Source organism: Leptonychotes weddellii, chromosome 3 (genome assembly GCF_054177405.1).
Source record: "Leptonychotes weddellii isolate Sample4059 chromosome 3, ASM5417740v2, whole genome shotgun sequence".
NCBI lineage: Eukaryota > Metazoa > Chordata > Mammalia > Carnivora > Phocidae > Leptonychotes > Leptonychotes weddellii.
Window position 1 is genome coordinate 130,612,632 of NC_138371.1, and position 22,582 is coordinate 130,635,213.

Sequence of the window (22,582 nt, forward strand, 5' to 3'; positions counted from 1 at the left end):
CTCTCACACTAGACTGCAGGTTGCATGGAAGAACAGTTTTTTTTCATGTCCTCAAAAACTTTTGTTAAATAAATATTATAGTATCAGAGTATATTTTCTCACTAAAATTTGCATGTTGTTTTTGATTTAGTAATATGTTTAAAATTTTTCCTTTCTCCTCACCTGTCGATTTACCTTGGTTTCTTTATGCCTTATTTGGCTACATATAATCATCAGAAATTTTTCCTTATTTTTTTCTTTTACATGAATATCTTTCTTTCTCCAGCTGGGTCAAGTATTCCTATTTGTGTGCTTCAACAGCTTATTGTGCAAAAATTCTGTTTGTCTTGGGAAATTAACATTATAAAGACTCATTTTTTCTTCAGTAGTTTGTTCCCTATGGCGTTCTGAAATAGAGAAGACTCATTGTTTTGACTCAAGAATTCTAGCTTTTATTTGACTCCATGATATGTTCAATTTCAGAGAAAAATACAATACTTGTGCTCAAATTAGACCAAAGTTATATTTTAAGATTTTTTTTTTAAAGATTTATTTATTTATTGGGTGGGAGAGAGAGAACATGTGGAGGGAAGGGTACAGGGGAAAGGAAGATCTGAAGCAGACTCCCCTCTGAGCGTGGAGCCCAACTGGTGGCTCAATCTCACGATCCTGAGATCATGACCTGAGCCAAAATCAAGAGTCAGATGCTTAACTGACTGAGCCATCTAAGTGCCCCTAGACCACAGTTATATTTTGACTAAGGATTAACATGCCCACCCCAAACTCTCTGACCTCATTTCCGAAGTTTCTTCCCATTGTTCAGTTGGCTCCAACCTCTCTTGTCTTCTTTATTTTCACCAAAAATGTGCCAAACTCACTCTCACTCTGGAGCATTTGGACTTAATGTTATCTCCAATTGGAATGATTTGAACAAAATGTTCACGTAGCTTGCTTCCTCACTTCATTCAAGCCTCTGCTCAAACATTATCTCATCAGTGAGATCTTGGCCAACAATCTTTCTTCAACAAGCATCCCTCAATCTATCATTCTTTACATTCATCCTGCTTTACTCGTCATCACCAACATAAAACTTATTAAGTATCTGTTTGCTCCACTAAAACATAAGCTTTATGAAACTTTTCCATTTGTTTTGTAAACTTCTGCTTCCCCTAGATCAATGCCCACCCAAGGAGTTGGTTACATGAGTTAATCAATAATGCATCAAGTGATAGATGATGGATGTTCAACAAATGCTAGTCAATACCCCCAGCCAAATACCTCGGTACTTATATAGATGAATATTTAATAGTAAATAGACAGTTCATCACATCCAAAATCATAATACCCAGATAGCATAGATAATTTAAGGCAATCAAAGATATTTTCAATACCTCTTAATGCCTTGATACAAAATCTTATAAAGTTCTGGAGTCATAAAAGAAAGTAAGGCACAGTTCCTGTATTTAAGGAATTCACAATTTAGGAAAACAGATAAAAAAAATCTCTGTGTGTATATTCCAAACTGTAAAAACTCATGCCAGACAGCAGTGTCTTTGAGGTCTGACCTTATGATTTCTTTTCATATTAAATTTCTGTACCAAGTACAGTATCAAGAAATCCTACATTGTTGAATTATATTTATTCTTTATTTGTTGGTATCCTTATTTTTTAATATGGGAACCTACACCAACTATAATCTTCCACCAAGGGCTATATTCTCTGCCAAGTAATTTCCCTCTGTAAAGGAAATTAAAATTTTTATTCTGTGCTGACCACACCAGTGTTTTCTGCCTACTTATACCCAGATTTCTTTAAATATAAAGAAGTAGATGGTTCTGAATGTTTGAATCTAGGTATTTTTTTACTCTCAGTCCTTGTTATTAGGCCAAATCCTTCAAAGTACATTTCGAAAATAAAACAAAACGCAGGCGACATTTTACTTTCAAATCCATCAGTTATTTGTTTATGTTGAAATAACTATAAAATTATCTAGTTTCTACTCCAACTCACCCACCTCTAAGGGCAGCGTCTATTATAATGCAAATTGCTACTGTTGAGATATTCTTTTCATCTTTATGAAATGAGAATCATTAAGTATTCATTTGGTAAAATGCAGTAGCTCTCTGCCAGTCATTCATAGTACCAGTGCTAGGCTACTTACACTGCTATATTTACTGTAATTGAATTTCTCTAGAACAGCAAGCTGTTAGAACTATTAAGTGCCCAATCAGAAACTTCACATATGTCTCAATTAAAATGTAGCAGCTACACAGGATGGATAAACGTGCATGCCTTTGAACCATATGAAACTCTAAGATTTTGCTGTCAAATGAATAATTTAATAAAAAATGTAACTCTATGAAAAATATGTATCTATATATTTTATTTTCCCAAAATTTTTTCATGATTATCTCACTTATCTTCCTGAACTAAAACCAATACAAGACTAGTAGGGTTAGAGATCTCTCTTTTGTCGATAGTTCCTAGTGATTTTAAAAGCTCTCTATGTTGGAATGAAGTTAAATTATATTATGACTCATTCTAGTAATATCAAATATTAATCAAATAGAAATTGTATGTGATATTTACCTGATAGTTCTTAGGGTTTTTTTGGTTGTTTTAAGGAACAAAGCAGTTACCATGTGCAGCAAATGTATTTTTTCACTGTTCGATTTTTGGATTTCTAAAAATCACCTATATTTCCACCACTGTTAAATCTTTATTCTTATTTATTTTCTAATGAAACAGAATTTTCTGGTGAATGAAAAAACGATTTTATACTGATTAGATATAAGTGTGAATGTGGGAGTCTATGTGTGTATGTGCACATTCATTTTTTAGGTTTTTCAATATATCTAATTTATAAATAGATCTATTTGCTTTTAGTATGTGTACATGGAAGCATGTTCATGAATCCTTAATAGTTGCATGTAAAATGAGTATAATGGATTTTTCTCACACTACAATTTACATAAGAATTGGTTATGCTCTTTTTGAAAATCAAATCTGACTGCCACATTTAGAGACTCGGTTGCTATTTTTTTTTTTTTAAGATTTTAAGCATTTATTTGACAGAGAGAGACACAGCGAGAGAGAGAGCACAAGTAGGGGGAGTGGGAGAGGGAGAAGCAGGCTCCCCACTGAGCAGGGAGCCCGATGTGGGGCTCAATCCCAGGACCCTGGGACCATGACCTGAGCTTAACGACTGAGCCACCCAGGCGCCCCATCGGTTGCTATTATACAATAAAAATACATTAAGATAAAATTCACAACTTTAGTGGTCACAATCACTGTATACAAAATTAGAACTTTTGGCAATTTATTTGTGTAGGGACTAAGAAAATAGGCATTTAGAGACACTTGACTGGGAATGTGTCCACAGAGGCATATTTTTGTTCAGTCTACAGATTCATGTTACAGAATTTGATCACAAATATCTCTAACCTAATGCATATTTAATCTGTGAAGTACTTGGCATGTGGTTGTACTTTTAAAATTCTAGGAATCTCAAAGTTACAGGAATATCAAAATATCTGTGTGGGAGAATTTCTTGGTTCTGTATCTAAGCATTTCCTCAGTTAGGAGTTTTATCCTCACCAATAAGAAGAGCATTTTGGTCTATTATATGATCTGAGGAGAAAAAAAATCTCCTATCTATGATGGCATTTATTGCAATTTCTTTATGCTGTGCCCTTTAAACTTTTATGATATTTTTTCTCCCCCCTTCAAATTAACCTTGAACTTGGAAAATATGTATTTGGTCAGGGATTTTCCCATCTTGAAAATAAATGGATGCTTCCACAAATAGTTCCTATTTTCTCCACCATTGTTCAAAACCACAACATACTTTTTTTTATTAGTTTATTAATACCAAGTTAATGCTATGCGTTTAGACATATGTCATACATTTAATTTAAAAAATCCATTGTATACACATTGTGTGCCAGTTTCTAAGGCACTGGGCATTGTATGTTAGCAAAGATGTAATTCCCTTGTGGAGTTTGCAATAAAGTTAAGAAGACATCAGGTAAGGAATCAAATAAGGTGCAGTACTGGAGACAAAAAGCAAGATGAAGCAGTAGGTTATGTGACTTAGACTGGGTCATCAGGATCACTGTCTTTGAGAAGATGATGTTTAAATCAAAACCAGAAAGATCACAGTTACCAGCCTATGCAAAAAGCAGAAGAAATGCAACTCCAGGCCGAAGGAATAGCAGGAGTGAGAAGGTCTTGAAACAGGAAAGAATGCATTTACCACATGCTTTTTGCACTCAAATAGAATCTCCAATGTGAGCAAGAACCACAAGGATTCTGTGCACCACTGACCCCAGCATGGTGCCCATTACCCAAGAGTCATTTAATAAATATTTGCTGAGCTAACTTTAAATGAATTATTAAATACTTTAATGCTCATCACCATGACTACTTCCTTTAACATTTGGGAAGAATCGACATTTTCAGAATTAGGAAGATTCACTTATTTAAGTGCCATTGTTTTTAATTTTGGACTTTGAGTTGAGTAAATTATATTCTTAACTTCATCATAACTGTAATATTGGTCTGCAAAATAACCTCTTGCATACATAAATTTATGTATGTTTTTGATGTACACTTACTAATTAAACTTTTCACACCATTCTCCTTATAAGCAATCATTTTAATGTGTTATTTGTGTCTCAGTATTACTTATGTTACTACAAATTATGTATTATTCTTTTGAATTTGATTTAAATTTCCATGGATAGTTTGTGAATATAGGACACATTCTACTTCTTCTTTTACAAACTCAGTCTATATTTTAAACAGATTGAGGTATTGTTGATGTATGATACACTGCATATATTTAAACCATACAATTGAAGAAACGTGTCTATTATCCCTAAAATCTCCTTGTGTGGCACTGTAATCCATTACTCCCTATTCCATTTCCCCATTCCCAGGTATTGATCTACTTTCTGTCACAGTGGATTTGTTTGCATTTTCTAGAATTTTATTTAAATGTAATCACACAGTGTAAACACATTTTTTCTGACTACTTTCATTCAACATAATTATTTTGCACACATATTGTTGTATGTCTCTGTAGCTCATTCCTTCCATTGGATAGGATATACCAGTTTGTTCATTCATTCAACTATTAGTGATCACTTGACAAACGCTTTTAGTTTTCTTCAGTAAACTCTGAAAAAAAAAATCCTGTTTCTGTTATAACCTGTAATGTCTCTGTCTCTACAAGTTCAGCCCCTACCCACACAGGGGCATAAGCAAGGTCAAAGAGCACTGCCAGTCTCTACTTAGCTAAGTACAGTTTGCTTCTTTTTGTAATTCAGTTCAGGAGGATTTCCTTAGATCCGATGTTCTTTCGTAGTTCCATCGAAAACTATGATTTTTGTTTTGTTGTACTTTTGGTTACAACACGAAAGCAGGTGTCTTACATAATTGTAAGCATCTGGGTGTTGGAGTTTGAATACAGTTTTACATCTTTAATACCTATTGGTCTATACAAATGTTTTATTATTTTTGTCCAAATTTTCAAATTGATTAATATATACAGGGAGTCCTCATGTTGCATGCTTCTGATATGCACCCATTTTATTTACCAGGGTTTAGTTATATAACACTAGTTCACACAGTTCAAATTTCAGTATGGTACATTAACTTTGAGTAATTGCATAAAGTATGAACTTTGCTGCCTTCTCTTCAATTTATGTATCACTACATAAATAACATGCATATTATTTTTTAAAATTTTTTTACAGATGCCTATTATTATTTGTAATCAACCATCACTTTTTTTTTTCCAAGTCTGTCAGTGATTGGTAACTGTACATGTATTCATTTCTCAAGCAGACAGCAAAGCATGTGGTTGTGTTTCTTTCGTGGCTCCCAGTGATAAATCCCAATGATGTTTTACCAAACAGACAATCAAAGGAGGCAGTTAATACACAGAAGTGCAGCAAAAACATGTTAAATGATAATGCCAAAAGTGACATTTGAATTGATTTCTAAAAGAAATCACTGATATCAATCCTGCCAATATTCCCGTGCCTGGATATACAGGCCCAGGAATTGAATGAAAAATAAATGAATCTACATAAATGAGGAAAGTGATAGTGACAAAAAATATGAAGATGTCTTGGAAGAAGTGATGCCATAGAAAACCGCCTATTAACAGAACTCTCAGAGATATTCCACACATTGAAAATGCAAAGGATGAGGTGTTGGAAGCCGATCCAAACTTAAAAATGAGCATAACAATTCGCCAAAGTATAGAAAAAATGTTCCCCCACATCATAAGTTATAGAACGAGAATTAGAAGGTAAGCAATGATCAAAGTTCCTTCCATAACTTTTATAAAGAACAACACTTTATATCTCAATGTTTCTAATATTTTAAATTACAGTGAACTAAAAGATATTAATTTTGCTGTTTTAAAAATTTGCTACATATTTATAATTGACCACAGAGGATTTTTAATTTTTTAACAATACTTTTAAAGGTCACAGGACTATTATAAATTTCCCTACTGATTTCTAAGCTTGCTTTGCATGGCTTCAGCTTGCAGTCATTTTTATGATCCTGCACCATTGTGCAAAGTGTGTATTGCCTGTGTTTGTTCAACAGGAACTTTTATTCTTTTAAATCTCAGTTGTCTGTAGCTATTTATTATTTTTCTCATGTACAATTTTTTGCATCTTTTTTCTGATAGTTATTTTCAGACCCATACCTTTTTCTTTGTAAAAAAAACTGCTCAGTTTGTTCATATTCTCTATTTTTTGTGTTTGTTTCCAATTTCTATGATTAGTTCCATTATTTTATCATGCCTTTTTTTTCTTCTCCCCCATAGGTTTTAACCATTACTTTTCTGACAATTTTAAAAATTATTTGTATAACTCATTTGCTTTCAGTTTTTATTTCCTAATAAAACACCTATCAGAATGCCTCTCACCTAGTAGAAACTTAACAAATATTTTTTTTTGGATATTAACTAAATTATTAAATATCTCCATGCTCTTTGCCTATTCCTTCTTTTTTTTAATTGAAGTGAGGTGTGACTCTCAAAGTTGGGAATCTTTATAAAGTAACAGTAAGTCTTAAAAAAAAGTTAGGAAATATGTTTTATTAATGCCTGTGACACTGTGTAATATTAAGATAGTCACATCAATCTTTGGGTCTTAGATTTTTGATGACTTGATAGTATAATCTAATCTAAATGACTTGATAGTATAATCTCTCTCCCTCTGAAATGACATGATTAGTTTTGGGTCAAGAACTATGCTACATTACTTAACCGCAAGTGAAGTTTTCATAGTTACATAGTTACATAATTATTTGGAAACTATTAATTCCTTTGAAACATATAAGTGATTACTCTTTCATTCTTTTTTTTTTTTTTAAAGATTTTATTTATTTATTTGAGAGAGCAAGAATGAGAGAGAGAGAGCATATGAGGGGGGGAGGGTCAGAGAGCGAAGCAGACTCCCTGCTGAGCAGGGAGCCTGATGCGGGACTTGATCCCGGGACTCCAGGATCATGACCTGAGCCGAAGGCAGTCGCTTAACCAACTGAGCCACCCAGGAGCCCCTACTCTTTCATTCTTGATGCAAAGGCATGTATCAGCAATCTTAAATTTCCCCTTTATGTTTACACATGTTAGGAAAATGATTTAAAAATTAAAAGTATTCTCCATTAATAGGTTTGCAGTCAGGATTTAGTGAAAGAAATAGAAACTACTTTAGGTATTTTCCACGGAAGGAATTCAATACAGGGGACGGAAAAGTATTAGACGTATAGACAAAGGAACAATGCTGCAGAGGTGAGGATGACAGTTCTGCTGTCGTATTCACAACTGCAGCTCTGTCTCCAGATGTCCAATGGGCCTGCCATGCGGAGGCTTAGTGCTCACACTCATGGCCTTGTCACTAGCAAGAACAGCAACAAGCTGGCTCCTGCTACACATGTCTTCTGTAAGTCAAAAAAGGGAATTCATTCATTTATTTCTAGAACCTTTGCTGCAACAGGGATTAAGAAACATAGTTTTTATCCTCCCCATCTTCTCTAAATAGCAAATAATGGAATGATGAGACCTAATGTATCCATTGTATAATTACAGATAACAAGGTTGTCAAACAGATGTCTTAGGTGGAGATTTTATTTCATTATATATTGTTTGTTTTTTGAAAATCCCAGTGGACATCTCTCAAAACAGCATCAACAAGAGAAAAAAAACCAAGTAGGTCTGAAGGAGACTAAAGGTGAGAAGAGACCGCCTCCGTGAATAGATTAACATACCAAGCTTTAAAAAAAAAAAATACAGGGCGCCTGGGTGGCTCAGTTGGTTAAGCAACTGCCTTCGGCTCAGGTCATGATCATGGAGTCCCGGGATCGAGTCCCGCATCGGGCTCCCTGCTCAGCGAGGAGCCTGCTTCTCCCTCTGACCCTCCCCCCTCTCATGTACTCTCTCTCATTATCGCTCTCTCAAATGAATAAATAAATTTAAAAAAAAATACATATTATATATATAAAAGAATTATACAGATCAGTGTGCTTTTCAGGTGATTGACAGCCAGTGGTTTTAAGCTCAAGTGTAATATTTCATAGTTTTATGCACAAAACTCTAGTGACTGAATGCAGCTCAGAATTGAGTACTTGGAACTTGTATCAATAGAAATGTCACTGAAAGGATTTTTGCTGGATCTTACTTTAGCTCATCTAATATGATTACAATTTGAAAGAGAAGATTTGTAATTTTCTCAACTAGATCGGTTATTTATAGTAGTGTTTTTAAAAAACACACACAAGGGCGCCTGGGTGGCTCAGTTGGTTAAGCGACTGCCTTCGGCTCAGGTCATGATCCCAGGGTCCTGGGATCGAGTCCCACATCGGGCTCCCTGCTCGGCGGGAGGCCTGCTTCTCCCTCTCCCATTCCCCCTGCTTGTGTTCCTGCTCTCGCTGTCTCTGTCTCTGTCAAATAAATAAATAAAATCTTTAAAAAAAAAAAAACACACACAAAAAGCTTTAAACATAATCTGAATAATCAGTGGGCATTATGTTTTGGGTTTTGGATCTGGGAGCATAGCCAATTGGGGTGGAATTTTAATAACTGCTTTGCTACTTTTACTGTTTACTTTAAGCAAATTTTTCATAAAAAGAGCTGGATTGACAGTCTTAAAGATCAAAGTCTTCTTTTTATCAACTGAACAGATATAGCACAGGGAGTAAAAATTTCCCATCTGCCCAAACCCCTGCTCTGGAGATTTTACCTATAAAGGATGAGAGGATTTTTCAAGTTTTTTGCCTTTGTCTTTCTCTGGAGAGGATTCCTCATTCAGTGGCACTTACACAGGCAAAATGTTTTTTGAATTAACAATGCTACATAGATTTCATTTGCTTTAGGCATTCTTTCCACTGCTACTTAACCTATTATATTTGGAAATTATTTTAGAATCCACTGTATATTTTAAACTCAATAATATGTTTGTAAGCTTGTATTGCCATTTTGCTAATTAATAAATTGAGTCAAGAAAATTAAGTTACTTCTCTAAAATCACAAGACAGATTAGTAGCTGGGCTTGGGTAAATATTCATAGATTCTGATCATATAATGCAACAGTAAGCAAGAGAATTGGCAATGGATTTGTAGGATCTTATGCATATAAACCACATTTAATCTGATCATCAAAACCACTATAAGAGCCTGACTGAAGGTGAATCAGGAAAGAAACTAACCTTCAAAAGCTCTAAGGAAACATGTTATGTATTTTACGTATATTAAAATTAAATTACATATTGTATTATTTAACAAACATGTGAAATGTCTTATGTTGTAATTTTTTAGGAAGCACATCTCTAAAATTAGAATCTTTTTTACTAACCATACATTTGTCTCACTTATTTGTTACCATTTATTCTCTCTTGATGGTAAGTCAAGCATCCCTTACAATAAATGGTGTTTTAGATTAGATGAAATATAAGAACTACCACTATCTTTATAGATAAGAAAAATGAGGATTACGGAAAAGGAAGCTAAGTTTTTTTCCAAGTAATTTTTGCAAATTAGTAAATCATGTAGCCTGAATCTAAATCTAGGTTAATTTAATTCTCAGGTCCACCATTACACCAACATGATATTTCCACACAGAGTGGAATTATCTTGCTAGCATGATGAAGCTGCCTGTGGCCAGGCAAAGAGGCTGATTTTTTTAAATCTGAAATATGGTCAAAGTCGACACAATCATATGTTTTTGAAGAGATTTTCTCCTTTAATCAATGTATACTTGAGTCAGTGGTTCACCATTTAAAACCTGGTACTGATAATTTCAGGGTAAAAGGTTAGACTATGATTTTTCAACATATAATATACATAGAAATCACTATCCTGAAAAACATTTTAAGGATGATGAGTAAATGCTTTGCCAAGTCTTCTGTACTTGCCAGTGTTTCTGTGTAGTTTCAAAGACATCATACTGAGCAAGTGCTAGTCATACAGTAAGGGAGGATGAATGATAGTGAGCACAAGAGATGCAAGGCATCCTAAACTCTATACTATGAAAATACAAGGAAAATCAAATTTCATAAAGTCTGTATGATGAAAATACAATGAAATCAAATTTCACATATGGTTATTCCTACTCTAAGGAATAATACTAAAAGAGGTAATGCATTGAATACGATAATGCAAAGACATCAGAAGCCTGAGAGAACCCATGTTTTACTATTTGTGAAACTCTGATTTATTCTGTCCCCATCAGAAGAAGTTCATCATCTCCATGAAGGCAAGGGTAGTGAGTTACTTTAATCTAATCCCCGTTGTAACTCTAGCTCCCAGCAGAATGTCTGTCACAGTTGTTGTTACTCAGTTATCAAATTTCTTAATTTATCTGGAAAGATAATTTTGAAACTCCAGTGTTATGGATAGAAAGAGAAGTCACTCCCAGGTTATAAAATACCAAGTAACAAACATTTTGCAGCATCCTTTGGAACAATCGACCCTCTTGAGCAGTTCTGTTAGATAGCAGAGAGTTCAAAGTGGCAGGCCCATGGGCAATGAAGATGCCTGTGTTTTATGCCTATGGTTTAAATTGGAATAAGTTCTGTTGAGACAAAGGCATATCTAAATACGTTCTTATTCAACTAATGTTCATTGAGCTCCTAATATGTGACAGGCACTATGCCAGGTTTTGGTGATACAGAATATACACACAATCTTACACAACGCACACACGCAGACCAAATACAAAATCTACAATCTAATGGAGGAAGCAGATTAAAAATACTCTGACTCTCCCACCCCCCTGCTTTCGGATATAATGGCAAGGGTCCGAGGTGGGGTGATGCACCTGCTTTTTGACTTTTCCAGCGGTCATGAGGGCACCTGCCCATGGACTGGTGTGGGGGCTGGTTGGGCATGGAGTGCTGAGTTAGGGTGGTGGGAGGGAGCTGGTGGACAGAGGGATATCCACGGAGCTTGAGATACTGGGAATTGCATGGAGGTCTTTTCTAGCCAATGACCAGGAATGCTGAGTGACACTGAGGCTGAGAGACATGTTCACTCCCTTCCCCCAAGTTCCCGGGAGCTTGTTCACAGTCAGCAGGGGTGTGGTTTGGCCAGGTCCCAATGAGACCCACACATTGCCACTCCGCGTCTTCCCCAACTCCTGTCCGAGGCCAAGGCGCCCGGGAGACAGAAGAGCCACTCTTCTCCCTTCCGTTGGGGCTCAGGCTGTGAACAGAAGCTGGTTCAGGCAAGGCCGCTTCGGCAAGGAACCATGGGCCTGAGTTCTGAGTGCTTGCTGACTGAGGAACGTAGCTGGGCCCAGGGCAGCAGCGCGTGGGGCGGGCGGAGGGCCTCCAGCTTGGGCGAGAAAATGAGGCGGAAACCTCCAGTGCTTGAAGTCCTCCCGAGGTGCTGTGGGGCGGTGGGAAGATGGAAAGGGCGGGGACAAACAGGACCAAGGGGGATTGTGGGCCGGGCGCCCTCTACCGGAAGCTCATCTCTTCATCGGCTCCCTAGTTCTCCCCTCGGCTGCCGTAAACCGAGGGCACTGGCTGGGGCTTTCCCGGCGCCACTTGCACAGCAGCGGCGTGACGACCCGCCTGGTCTCCCCGGGCTCCACCCTGCGCACGTCCCGTCTGGTCCCACCGAAGTCGCCCGGGGTGGGGTTCTGTCGCATGCCTGCAGCTTCACGTTCTTGTATCTGTTGCCATAGTTCAGGCGGCACAGTGAATGTGTTCAACAGGAGGAAATTAACCCTGCAAGTAAACCAGGTAATGCTTTTTTGAGATAAAATTTTGTCTAGTGATTTTAAAGATATGCTTCTGTTCTGAAGCATCCTGAGGAATATTTTCACTGGATGTAGGATTCTGGGTTGACAGTTCTTTTCTTTGAGCCCTTGAAAATTCTTGGGCCCCACTTCTTTTTGACCTCCATTGTTTCTTATGAATAATAGCCAGTGTATTTCTAATCGTTTTTCCCCTATGAGTAAGGTGATGACTTTCACTGGATGCTTTCAGAATTTTTTTACTTTTTTAGTTTTCTGCCTTGTTAGGCTAACCCCTTTCCCTGTTGTTTTTTAACCTGGAGAGAGCAGGCCTTTGTTGCTTTGTGTGTGTGTGTGTGTCTGTACTCGTTGTCATTTCTGGGTTGGTGGTTTCTTCAGCTCCTAGTCTTTTTGTGTACGAGACAGAAAGAAATCCCTCAAAGCCCACAACCACATAGCGGCTCCGTCTCAGGCTGCCTTGATGGTCTGCTTTATTCTTTCCAAGAGTTGTTTTGTTTTAGTATGATCACTATTGTTTGTAGTTGTACTTAGTAAGAGTAGTAAAAAGTATATCTACTTCATCATCCTAGAAGTGGAAGGGGCTGTTATTATTATTATTTTGATTTTTATCGGTCATTGAATGCTTTGTGAATTATTCCCTGTTTGATGAATTACTAGTGATACGCTGAGCTGAAACATTTTTCCTATTTCTTGACTGTGTTTTTTAACTTAGCAATTTCTTATTTACTGTTGTGTGAACTTTGACGGAATTAATGCACTTCAAAATTGAATATCAAATGAAGAAACAATGTTAGGTGACTTTTTGTTCATTTTTCTAGATTATTGAACAATTTGATAGGTCAGAATATATTTCCACTATATACCTTCAAAACTCTTTTATATGCTTTGCAGCACTTCTTTCTTCCCTTTTTGAGAGAGCTACTTTTAAAACTTTATTTAAAATATGTAACAATTTGGGATATTAGTGTTCATGAGAATCTCTTACAATTTATTTTCTATTTGTTAATTTAGACATAATATTTGTCTGTTGTGTTTTATTTATAAGTAATAGGCAGCATACTGTAACAGAAGAAGCACTACCACGAAAGTTAGGAGAACCAAGTTCTGACTCAGTTTTACCACCAGTTCAATACCTGATATCTGTCGTGAACAAAGCTCCACACGTTATTGGTTCTCTAGCCTCTTGACTTTTATACTGATGTGCCTAAACGTGATGATTGTTAAGATTATGTTCAGATCCAAAGTTCTACAGTTTTGATCCAAGGTTCTACAGTTTTGTGAATCAGTCATTCTAATTTTTTGTGGTGTATTTATTTGACCTTACGAGTATTCTCACTTTTGACAAGAAAACCTTCAGAAGCCATGGCAAAATGGACATCAGGGAAATTTGATCTAAAATGACAGCAAAATTAACAAAGCAAAATTATTTTTAAAAGCTTAAGGAATTCTGCTTTGACTGTATTTCTGAATCATATGAAGAAAAAATCAGAGATCTATTAAGTCCAATAGGTCTTGTAGAACGTTTCTATCTGCCTTTGTCAAGATTATAGTCAATTCTCATTGCAGATTTTCCTTTGACTTATATATTTTATATTCTTAATTTAAATAATTGCATTATTTTGGAAAAGCAGTTATCTTGGTAGCTGTGTTTGAAGTGTTACATTTCTATGACTTTTGATATATAGTGGAGAGATTTCTTCGAACACATCTTATGTTTTCATCACTGCCAGGTGCAATGAATTAATCTATTTGAAATCCTACTTATCAGAGTCCCCCACTTAGGTCTTAGCTATACACAAATGTTTTAATTCTGATTTTCCTTTTCTTCTCCAAAATAGGAGTAGTTACCTAAGAGTAGTCATTTTCTTATCCTGTTATATTTACTTTGTTGTGTAGAATAATTATATCTGTTCGTTTTTGAAGAGAATATATCTTACTGTTTATCTCAAATTAAAAAATAATGAAATCATCATTAAATCATGTTTAGAAATCTTAGGCCAATACTTACTGCTCCTTTCTATCTTCTTATAATGTGCAAAAAATGCAAACTAATTTTTAAAATACTGAGCTAAATCGATTGACTTAACTTTTATTTACACATATCCTATGTGTGCAGATTTTGCATAATTAAACCATTTTTAAATCTGATAAAGAGACTTACAGTGAAAAATTATTTCATTAATTTAACAAATATTTATGCATTATAAACTAGATGCTCCAAGCCTAAACTAGATGCTAGGAACACAGTTGATCTAGACAACCTAAGTTGTCAAGAGTAAACAGAGAAGCACACCTAAATTAATTGGATATCTCTGAGGGAGGCAGTGAGCAGGGGAGCCTTCCAGGGAGAGGCAAAATAGAAATTAAGACTTGAAGTGTAAATTGGAATTACTCAAATAGGGAAAATGGAACAGAAGGTGGTGAATCTACGTGTGTCACTTTCCTCTTTTGTAACAACATTTTCTCCCCAAGATGATGGGTATCAGAAATTTACAGGAGTTACTCTTTTTTTACTACTTATAACCAAGTCATTGTTCCATCACTCTTTTCCTCCTCCTGCAAAATACTTAACGTGGGACATGCCAATCTCTCGCCTACCTTAGTGTCATTATCCACTTATCTTTAAGATACCTCTTCATATGCTCTGGTACATCTAAGTATTATACTGCTGACAATTATATTCTCTACATCTGTCCTATCATAATTTTTTTGGAACTTAAAGATTAATAAATGTTCTTGAACTGCCCTTACTAATCTTTATTCTCAAAGTTATTACTCTCTTACTATAGTCAACTGTGGCCAAAACTTTTCTCTCTTCAAAGTATAAACCTTAATTTTTAAAAATGTTTGATTTCATTATCATTTGACTTCACCAACAGTCACAGTTACATAACTCTTTCATAATTCCCTATGATTTCTCCTCTCGACTTGACTTGCCTCCATTCCTAGGCTATAGACAATGAACAGGGTTATCATAAGCATCCTTGATAAAGGAATCTTCCCTGTGATAGGTCTGTCAGTCCCAGGGGTTTATATCTGAGGGACTAAAGATAATGCACATTTCTATTGAAAATATCAGAGAGAATGTGAAGAGAGTACAAAGCAAATCCTGAGAAAGTATTTTTAGGTCTACATTGAAGAAGTGACATGTTATCATCAAGTCTGAAGGAGAGATGTCAGATAAATATGTGCTACAGCAAGGTGTTAATGTGTGAGCATACAGTGAACACAATGGAAGCTATTATCTTAAGGGACTCAAGAAGAATTTCAAGTGTTCACATGAAACAAAACTGAAGTGTCCTTGATTCATTTGTAGTTGAATTGGGCCCAAGACATATATAGGAGTATAGAGAAAGCTGAAATTTTAGGTTTGGACCAAACACTAGATTTTCTGAGCATTTGATTTTACGTACTTGCCATCTCAATCTCATGGATTGATAACCTGTGAAATAATTGTTAATCATTTTCCTTACAATTGCTCAGGTGTACTTGGTATTTCTAGAAAAATTGATGAGTGACAGTTGAATTCACTCCAAATTCATGTTCTTTAACCCATTTGGTAGTTTTTTTTTTACAAATGTTCCTAATTTTTTGACTCATTTTACTTTGAACTCACAATTTCTTGGTCAAAAAAATTTTGCTTTCTTCTCATATATCCCAAATGTTTTTTTTTTATACACAGCATTTCTTCATCTCCTCTAACCTTGAAAGATGACATAGAAATTCTTCTTCCTTCTATTAGATTTACCTCCTCTGCCAAGCCATGATATATAGATGTTCCTCAGTCTCCACTTAGCTTTCCTGGTTTTTAAAATAATATTCTGTAGCAAATTTATACAAACTGATGGGTAGCTATTCACCTCTAAATATATGTGTAGAATCCTAAATTTTAAAATTAGATCTGATCTTAACTTCCAAATTCTCTGTTCCAACCTGTTCCTGGCCATCTCCATGTGGATGTCCCACTATTACCTAAAGCTGAACAATGTATAATACTAAGTTTTTAATTTTTCTTCCTCAAACTTGTTCTGTCTACCATATCTCCTATGTCAAGTTAATAAAATCAAGATCTTCCCAAACAGTTCAGACAATTTAAGATTACCCTCAACTCATCTCTTGATTAATCCCATGACTTTCAAATTTGAGTGAGCATCAGAATTGTGTGAGTGATTGGCTCTACCTTCAAAATCAAATGCTGGGCTCCACTTTTAGAGTTCTTATTCAGTAAGTTTGTACCAATGCCCAAGAATAGGCATTTCTTAGAAGTTCCTAGGTGTTACTGATATCACTGGTCCAGGAACCACATTTTTTTTTTAGATTTATTTATTTATTTATTTGAGAGAGAGAGAAAGAGACAGAGATAGCAAGAGAGAGCATGAGCAGGGACGAGAGGGAGAAACAGGCTCCCCAGTGATCAGGGAGCCAACGCAGGGCTTGATCCCAGGACCCTGGGATCATGACCTGAGCTGAAGGCAGACGCCTAACTGACTGAGCCACCCAGCCACCCCCGAGGAACCACATTTTGTGAATCACTGCTTTAACCTTTTTGTATAAGTAGTCATCTGGATGTTAAGTTTGCTAAAGACATTTTTGTAATTCTCCATTTTGTAACTCTCCATTGCCTAAATTTTAAAATAAAATTTAAGATACACACAGACATATTAAAAACTTTGGCACTCAGATTCTAGTTATATTCTAGGTATATTTTGCTGCTCTCAAATACCATATCAAGCCACCATCAACAAAATATTTTGATCCTTGAAGAAAGAGGTGACTAATTCTTTTAAACATTTATTCTTTCATTTACTATCCCCCCTTTTTTTTTTTTGAGAAATTCTCTAAATCTAATTTAAAACAAAGAAACAGAAAACAGAGCCATATATGTCGTTGCTTCAACTATCCTGAATTTTAACTCTCGATTTCCATTTATAGTTTTGGACTTTACTGCCTGGTTGTCATGTCAGCCGCTTATACTTAGCAAAACTGCCAATGTTAGAAGTATCAGCTATAATTTATTTATCCCTTTTTCCCCCTCTTAGAGTACCTACCTGTCATTTAACAGATGTTTATTATTAATATTAAGACATCGATAAATGTCTGTTGAATTGAAAAAGAAGGATAGATACTTTTTCCATGCAGCCATACCACTTTGGCTCCATCTTAAGCACTGTATATTACAAGGTGTTTCCCTAGATGAATAAAATTATTGTTCCCCTCATTTGGCTAGGGAGCTCTATGTGTATGCCCACTGATCATCATTTAAAACCCTCTCAGGGGATAAGGGACCCTTCAGTCATTTATAGATCTCTTTTATATTAAACAACTACTTAATATTACTCTTTAATATTCATATTTAAGTAGGAGGTTATTTTCCTGCACAAACAGGGGCAAAATGAACAGGTGTATACATGGTGCTCATTCCACAAGCATAAACTTCTCTAAAGCATGGGACCTTAGGAAACATTCTTTCATCAAAGCACTTGGTTACACACCAAGAAATCTAAACCATGAATGCAAACTGTTCTGATGAAGGAAATCATTGATCTTACACTAATTAGCAATATGTTCTCCAGGAAGGAAATCACTCTTCAGAGGTTTAACAAATGGTAATACGGAGGAGCTATTCACAGGCTTGTCCCAAAGAATGGTCCACTTCCAGATGCAAACACACTGGCTTTTTTTTTTTTTTCCTCCAACAGGTTTCTTCTTGTTATTGATACTAAAAGTAGTTTCATCTTCAGTTTTGTTCTCTAGAATGGCCATGATCTTGCTTCCCCCCTTCTCAATTGTCTTTTATTAAACAAACAAAAATAAACATTTGCATGCTCTTTTTCTACTCTTTTGAGTGCCTTTTCTACCTCCCTGCTTTTGTTTCTGACTTCTGTTAGTTTCTCTGTTGCTTCCTTTAAGTAAGCTGCCTCAAATCTGGGATCTTATAAATGTCAAGGACATAAACTACTTGAATGTCTTTGAACTCCCTCAGAACCCCCTTTACTGTAGTTGCTCCCTGATTGTTAAGCTAACTTTTGTTTCATCTGTTTTTCCCTCTCTTTCGAACTGCCTCCTCTGCTAGTCACTACCCCTGTTTACCCACTCAGCTACTAACTCCCTTTCGCTTTAAACTCCTTTTTATTAGGACTCATGCAGACTCTGCCATGCTCTCATGCTGTCTTTGTATAGCTGGCCTGAGAGCTTTAGATTATTGATCATTCTGCAGATGAGAAGTTAAACTGAAATTCCTCTGCTTCACTTCTGGTGTTACTCATGTCAGGTTTGAACGCAGCATTTCCGAACATGTTTTACTTTATAGAGAGTACTATCTACATTAGTTGATGGATTATTTATTAGTAACTAATATACTCAAAAGACCAAACAATTTAAGAATGCAAATGGCCCTGAATGTATTAGTGTATAATTTAAAGATGAGGAAACTGAGATTCAGAAATTGTAAGTGATTTAAAGTAGGTTTAAGTAGTAAGTTAGTAAAAAGCAAGGGGAAAATAATCAGGTTTTCTAACTCTTGATTTAGAGAGTTTTCTAGTTTACTATAAATAACTTATTCATATATGTGTATATTAATAGCCAGCTTTGTTTTATGACATAACTACTTAAAACTTTTGAATTGTACTATTAAATAGTCATTATTTAAATAGAAAAATAGAAAAATATTTTATTTACTCAGATTTTTGTATTATTTCTCCAGTAGTCCGGTGAGATAATGGGAACTATATTTTCACTCTCAAGTGTTATCGCAAAACCTGACAGTAATAATAGTAGGTTGCCAATATTTGCACAAGGTGCTCTAAACTATTTTTCTTTTAATTTTATCTTTTTGTTCCTTTCATCTCTTTGTAAGCTAGAAAGTCAACTGATAATTTCTCTGAAATAGTACAAATGTTTTGTTTTACATTTATTTTCACAGCTTCCCTTCATTGCTTAGAAAAATCTTGATCTCAAGCTTCTTGACTCAAAAAATTAGTTCTAGAACTTGTCTAATAGTGAAAGAGTAAATACTTTAAAAATATTAAAATACTGTTGTATAGGTTTAAGTTCGTTTTCAGACCTTGAAGTCCCCATCTTGTAACAGTTGGATTCATTTAGCTTTTACCTTGAAGATCTAACTCAGGCCCAATTAGTACGGCCAGAAATGCTTTTAGAAATTAAAAAAAAAAAAAAAAAAAAAGTGGAACCCACAAATAGGTATATTTTCTACTCTAAAACTTTGATTTCAGAACCATTTTTACTATTGAAAATTTTCTTTGATTAAAACCAGTTCCTTTTGGTTCTCAAAGAATAAGAAATGCCTCCCTGTAACTATGTTCTTTTCTTGATTATTTGCCTTTCCATATCTCTAAGACTGATTCTCTGAATCATTCTAGCTAATTTGTTAAGGACTCAATTCACATTCTCTTTGCTTCAGCTACCCCCGAGGTTACAACTTTCTAGTTTGTGTTTGAAATATTTCTGTGTGAGGAATTCCATAATCTGTCCCCACTGGTGGGACTCTAAGGTGGTGGTGGCATGGCTGTTGACATTTATCATGCTCTGAAATAGTGCTCTATATAGGAATGGACTTCCTACTAGCTTATTTGATTGGAGCAACTCCTTTGATGCTTGAAGTACTAGCACTTTTAATTTCCCCATCTCTTTAAACTTAAATGGGATTGAGGAATAACATATTTGTTATAAAATGTGCCATGTAATTTTGAATAATGTATTTTAATTAGTGTCATTTTTAAAGTTTATTCTCCTTTTTATGGCCAACCTGGCATTAGATGGACTAAAAATATAATTTAAAAAAGTTAGTGTTTTTAAATGTAGATTGATCTAGTCAATCAAATCGAAAAGTAACCTATGGTTGTACAACTACATTTGCATTTATCAATACTATTATCGGAATATAGGGTTATTTTTGTAGATATATGTTTTCTCCTTCGTCAGCGATGAACACTTACAGGATCATGACTAATACATTTGAAACTCACACTTGTAATTTCAATGAAAAATTGTGGTTTGGCATCAGTTATTAATTTCCAAACCATCAGAAAGGAAAATTACATTTTATGTTGTGTTTTGTTCTGTTTTAAAAATAGATTTGTGCAAAGATGAGACATAAGAAGTGCCTTCATTTTGAATGTTTCTCAGAGTGTAGCCCCGGTACCAGGATAGTCAGCATCATGTGGGAACTCAGTAGAATGCCAATTTTCTGGCACAATGACCCCAGACCTACTGAATTAGAATCTTGTATTGGGGCCCAGCACTGTGTTTAAACAAGTCTTCCAGGTGATTCTGATGCAGTACAGTTTGAGAACCACAGCCTTAAATAATAAAATAATAAACCAGTTTTAATGAGAAAAATTAACTATTCTCAGAGAGTAAGTAAGAACCAGTGGATATCTCATTTAGAATGCAAAATTGGGTTTAGAGAAAACAAATTAAAATAAAAACAGAGTGAAAAAAGGTGAGTTCATCATTGTTTTTCATGAAAAATCCTTTACAAATTCCAAAAATGTGTTTATTTTTTTCTAAAGTTCTTAGAATGAACTAGTAATTGTAATGAAATTCACGATGGGAATTTGAATTTTGGATTTCATATGATATTCTATGCTTATTGAATACCATGACTTCAATCATTGAGTCAGGTTACACATAATCATCAATGGCCAGTTTTACTATTCATATGTAAATGTACAAAATTTAAAAATCATGGACATGAATATTTAGCAATTGGCTTCTGAATGAAGAATTTGAAATGTGATTTATTATCTTGGCTTTGTTAGCAGTGAATATATTAGCCCTGCTCTAATAAAACTCACATTTCCCTTCTCTGCTTACTGAATGAGCTGTTCAAAAGGCGGAGACCAAGAGTTTTGCTTAGTAAACAAGAATCAACAGACTTAACAGCAGGTGTTGCCTGCTGCTTAAAGAAAACTAACAATATCTTCAAAAGTTTAACAATATCTTCAAAAGCCTAACAAATATATTTTTCCCTTAGTTCAATATCAAGAATTCAAATAATTTTCACCTAAAATACAAAGAAAGCTTATTTTTATACTCTTACTTTAATATGGAATGGCTATGAAATTAATCATGTGTTACAAATATTTCTATATATTCTTTAATATAATTTACAGTAATACCGACCAATGAATTGATTGTTCTCTTTTGCTAGTATGTTACATTAGCTGCTTATTATTTTAAATTATTTAAATGAGATGGTCAGAATAGACAGAATTTGAGGTTCTAAATGAGTGATTTACATTGATGTAATCAACAATACTATTTTGTCAAAATTAATTTTTTTTAAAGATTTATTTATTTGAGAGAGAGCAGAGTGTGCACATGAGTGGGGAAGGGGCAGAGGGAGAGAATATCCAAGCAGACTCCCTCTGAGCGTGGAGCCTGAGGTGGGGCTAGACAGGGGGCTCAAGACAGGGCTCGATCTCATGACCCATAAAATCAAGACCTGAGCTGAAACCAAGAGTCGGTCACTTAACTGACTGAGACATCCGGGCACTCCTGTTTTGTCAAAATTAAAGTTTGTTTACCAGAGAACTGAAACAAATTTTGAAAACTGAATGATTTTCTCTAATTTCATGAATGTCAATATGGATACTTATTCAACATCTGTTTATTTGTTTTACTATATCTAGTATGGGTATTATATATATTGAATAAATACATGGGTTCCTTTTAAATATTCAGTTTAAGATTTTACATTACTACTACTACTACAGTATTGACCAGCTACTAACTCAAAGAAGATATTAAAACAATCATTTTCAAAACCCCTTTATTTTGCATTATCTAAATATCTTTTTATTATAACTTGAAATCACTACGACGTTTTGCTGTAATTAAGATTTTTTTTTAAGATTTTGTTTGTTTAGGGGCGCCTGTGTGGCTCAATCGTTAAGCGGCTGCCTTTGGCTCAGGTCATGATCCAAGAGTCCTGGGATCGAGTCCTATATCAGCCTCCTTGCTCATCGGAGAGCCTGCTTCTCCCCTGCCTGCTACTCCCCCTGCTTGTGTGTGCTCTCTCTCTCTGTCTCTCTCTGTGTCAAATAAATAAACAGAACTCTAGCAAAACATTGTTATTCCTGACTTTTGCAGTACTGATATCTGAAGATAAACAATGAAAAGATTGCTGGTTTCCTATGGTGAAATTGAAAATCTTGATAATTTTGCAATTTTTGAAACTTAAAAACATCGTGTTTTTCATTTCAAGAACCAGTCCTTTAAAGCCTGGAATTGTCCTTTTCTAAATCCATTTTGCTTAAGTCTTCTTTTCAAAAGGTCAATTTCCATATCTTAACTTTACA

At 35.1% G+C, this 22,582-nt stretch overlaps 1 long non-coding RNA gene across 1 annotated transcript in view; it reads left to right on the top strand.

The window, feature by feature from the left end:
- The first annotated feature begins 10,694 nt into the window (after nucleotides 1–10,694).
- The window catches only part of LOC145720659 (uncharacterized), a 387,974-nt gene continuing 376,086 nt past the window's right edge, over nucleotides 10,695–22,582 (top strand). The window contains exon 1 of the long non-coding RNA XR_014143804.1: nucleotides 10,695–12,246. This is a non-coding gene — a long non-coding RNA (uncharacterized LOC145720659). The remainder of the gene's footprint in view (nucleotides 12,247–22,582) is intronic.